Source organism: Rattus norvegicus, chromosome 3 (assembly GCF_036323735.1).
Source record: "Rattus norvegicus strain BN/NHsdMcwi chromosome 3, GRCr8, whole genome shotgun sequence".
Taxonomy (NCBI): Eukaryota; Metazoa; Chordata; class Mammalia; order Rodentia; family Muridae; genus Rattus; species Rattus norvegicus.
In genome coordinates, this window is record NC_086021.1 from 169,948,976 (window position 1) to 169,953,478 (window position 4,503).

The following is a 4,503-nucleotide window of genomic DNA, read 5'->3' on the forward strand; positions in this document are numbered from 1 at the left end:
CGTATCGATGTATATATATGTAATGTGTCTATGTATATATATATATGTAATGTGTCTATGTGTGTGTATATATATATATATATATGTAGTGTGTCTATGTATATATACGAGTTAGAGTAAGGGTCTGAAGAGATGGCTCAGCAGTAAAGAGCTAGTGCTGTTCTTACAGAAGACCCAAGTCCAGTTCCCAGCACCATGCTGGGTGGATCACAACTGCCTATAATTCCAGCTCCAGGGAACCTGGCGCCCTCTTTTGACCAATTTAGGAACTACGCCCATGTGAACAAGCCCATACATAGTCATGAACACATACACATAGTTAAATATACGGGCTAGAGAGATAGTTCAACAGTTAATGGCACTGGTTGCTCTTCCAGAGAACCCGTCTTCAATTCTCAGGCTCCACATGGTGGCTCACAACTGTCTGTGACTCTAGTTCTGGGCGATCCAACACTCTTCTGAATCCTGAGGACACTCCACACATGTGATATGCATACATACACACACGCAAAGAGGCATATGCAAAAATAAAAATTAAAAAAATATTTTTTTAAATTAAGGGCTGGAGAATATAGAGTCTCTGAGAGCAGAATGTCTTTGTGGATGGCTGTGGGGAATCCCAGGGTAGCCATCTTCCTCTACAATTCTTAATGGTTGGACCTGCCTCTTAAGTACAGAGGTGGTCCCAAACTGGCTGATAGACTCAAGAATAGCACAGATGGGATGAGATGGCGAGCAGGCCGTGGAAAATATTCTGTGTCTCCTCTGCGGGCAACAAGGTAAGAAACTAAAGCTGAGCTTTGCTGTACAGAAAGAACTTGGCCACGAAATAACTACAGCAAAATCACACGGAAGAATCTCAGAAAGAGAGACCGGAGAGACAGGACCTAAAGTGCTTGCTGTGCAAGTATGAGAGGTCTTAAATTCAATCCCCAGAAGCCAAAGCCAGACATGGTGGCTCACACCTGTGATCCCGGCAGTGGCGAGGCAGAGACTGGCAGATCCCTAGGACTCACTAGCTAGCCACTCTAGCTTAATTGGCGAGCTCCAGGCCAATTGGAGACCCTGTTTCAAGAAACACTAAACACAGCTCCTAAGGGACAACACCCAAGCTTGACCTGTAACCACCATATGTATGCATGCGCCTGTGCACATATGTGTGCACCCACATGGGAATACATACATAATGCTCACAAAAACTGTTGAGCCAAGCAAGCTGGACACAAAAGACATACCTTGTGAAAATGTCATCAAACATCTAGTCTGACAAAACCCAACCATGCCTTTGCCCCTGAAACTCTCTACTACTCCTTATGACTACAGGGAGGGTTCTGTGGTACACGACGGACAGCTATCCGGCTCTGCTGGAACAGCTACTTAGAGATGAAGAGGGACATTAGTCCTGGAGGTGAGTGCACACAAGGAAGTCTTTGGCCCCGCTCTGTGTTGTAAAGGAGAACAGGAGAGTCAAGCTCCTTTCTGTAGGAGTCCATCATAATGGCATTTGTGATGATAATAAAGTCAAATCTGGGGAGCCATAATGAGCCATTTCTACTAACATTAGCCATGTCCTGAAGATCATGGTACAGGACAACAGACACTCAGAAATTCCGTGGTACAGTATACGTTGGCAAAGTGTGTTCCCGGCTATAAGGGAATGGAATGGGACCGTGTAGTTTTGGAAGCGTTGTCTTAGTCACTGCTCTATTGCTGTGAAGAGACATCATGACCAAAGCAACTCTTACCAAGGAAAGCATTTCACTGAGAGCTTGCTCGCAGTTTCAGAGACTTAGCCCATTATTATCATGGCGGAAAGCACTGTGATAATTCAGGCAGGCATGGCTGTGAAGCTGAGAACTTTACGTTCTGATGTACAGGCAGTGGAGGGAGGGGACCCAGTGTGGGCTTTTGAAACCTCAAAGCCCATCCTCAGTGGCACACTTCCTCCAACAAGGTCACTCCTCCTAATCCTTCTAATCCTTTCAAATAGTCCCACTCCCTGGTGACTAGGCGTTCATATATGAGTCTGTGGGGGCCATCCTTGTTCAAATCACCACAATAATTAATCTGATTTTTTTCAGAATGTCCAAACATTGTTTATTCTTACAATAATGGGATTGTAGTATAAATACTGTATGTCTAAATATACTGTTTAACTTTTTAAAATTTGACAATAGGTATTAAACAAACACACACACACACACACACACACACACATATATATACATATATATATGTTTCCTATTTTGAGGCATGATGGATAGAATCATTATCCTAATCATGGCCTTGCATGTGTATGTTAAAGCTGAAATGGGAAACTTTAAATATGTGTGCTTTACTGTACATTAATTATGCCTTAATGAAACAGGTATATTATTTTAAAATCTCTTTTCCTCTTTCCCCCACTTTGACTCTGTAAGCTCCATCCATGCTGTTTTAGGAACAGCTACTCTACAGGGTTTTTTTGCTTTTTGTTTTTTGACTTCCATGTGGAATTTCAAGAAATGTATTCCAGTTTCATTTCTGTTGGTATGATAAAATACCCAGACAAAAAGCAACCTAAGGGAAAAGGAGGGTCCCCCACACACACTTGTAATTTCAGGTTACGGCCCATCATTGTGGGGGAAGTCAAGGCAGCTAGCCATATCATGTCGAGTCAGAAGTAAACACAAATCAACACATTAATGCTCATTTGCTTGCTTTGTTTAGCTAGATTCCCCCAATCTTACACAGTTCCGGACCCTCTACCTAGGGAATGGTGCTACCCATAGTAGGCTTGGTCTTCCCAAATCAATTAAGACTCTCCCCATAGATATGCCCAGAAGGACAATGTAGACACTCACTCATCAAGATTCTCTTCCTAGGAGATTCTAAGCTCTGTCAAGCTGATAATTAATACAATAATGAACATCTACAGTATTTTGCTTACTTAATACCCAGGGCCCCTTTTGCTGCAAACCTATCAACAACGTTGTAATAATCTTTTCTCTTTACAGATCTGAGTAAACTTTCTCAGAAATCACCCCAGAAGTGCAACTGTTATATTACAAGGCCTTGCATATTTTACAAAAACTGATTCATTTTGCTTGTTTGTTCATCTATGGGGTTTTTCTTTTCCCAGACAGGGTTTTTTCCATGTAGCCCTGGCTGTCCTGAAACTTGCTTTGCAGACCAGGCTGGCCTCAAACTCAGAGACCCACCTACCTTTGCCCCCTAAGTGCTAGGACCAAAGGCCTGCACACCACCACTGACTGGCTAAAAACTGACTCATATATGACAGAGGGGCTAAATATGTTGATAGTCCCACCAGGTGGTTGAAAGAATTCTCTGTATTTGGGTTTCAGATCTTCCTACAGTAACTAAAGGTTTCTAACCTTGGTTTATAGAATGCCCCACCCATTTCAATGTGGCACTGGCCATATGGTCACTGACAAACAGTTCTTCAGGCTGTGACCATTTCCTGGTGATTTAGCAAATGGAATGGCTTAGATTTTTCTTCAAAACCTACTTTACTTAGGGATTCTTAAATGCTTCAACCTCCCTTCTAACCCACCAACCAGAGGTGGGGGGAAAAGGTTAATATGAAAAGGGAGTTGTGGACCTGTTTAGAAGCAGTTCCATTGGGTGACTCCACTCTTCATTGTCTGGATACCAGAAGTCCAGTTCAACAGCAAACACCAAACACAGATCAGTAGTGGTAGCGGAGTCCAGCAAAACAGTAAGGCTCCTCAGAATCCACAGCTGTCAGGGGAAGTGGCCGGAATCAGCCAGAATCACCACGAGAAGTTCTTTGGCACATTTCTCTTTATGAAGTGAAGACCAATGGAGACCAGCAAAGACCAATGAAGACCGGTAAAATGGTGTAGCAATGCAAGAGCGTCTTCTCACCGTTTGTGGGGTTCCATTTATATTCTTTCTAAACAACATTCGACCTCTCGAGGGTCTGTCTTCAGCAGAACATCACATACCCTCTCATAAGACAGCTTCTTGAGGGTTTGCGACCCCATAACAACAACAACCAACCAACCAGAGCTCCCAGGGACTAAACCACCATCCAAAGAGGACACATGGACAGACCCATGGCTCCAGCTGTATATGGAGCAGAGGATGGCCTTGTTGGGCACCAATGGGAGGAGAAGTCCTTGGTCCTGCCAAGATTGGACCCCCCAGTGTAGGGGAATGTCAGGACGGGGAGGCAGGCAGGGGTGGGTGGATGAGTGGGGGAACACCCTCATAGAAGGGATATGGGGATGGGATAGGGGGTTTATGGACGGGAAACCAGGAAAGGCGATAACATTTGAAAAGTAAATTTAAAAAATCCAAAAAAAAAAAAAAAAAAAAGACGGCTTCTTAAAAAACATCACGTGACACAACTGTGTTGTTAAAGAAACCAGAAACTTCCACTTCACTTATCTGCACCTGTTTTCTAAATTATATTTCTGGGGAAGGGTGTGAGTTAGAGATGGGAGTTCTTTGTTCTGTCTTTCCTGGGCACAAAGGTTC

At 43.5% G+C, this 4,503-nt stretch overlaps 1 protein-coding gene across 1 annotated transcript in view; it reads right to left on the bottom strand.

Moving 5' to 3' along the window:
- Positions 1-4,503, bottom strand: part of Zhx3 (zinc fingers and homeoboxes 3) — a 130,875-nt gene that overhangs the window by 111,479 nt on the left and 14,893 nt on the right. The window lies entirely within an intron of this gene.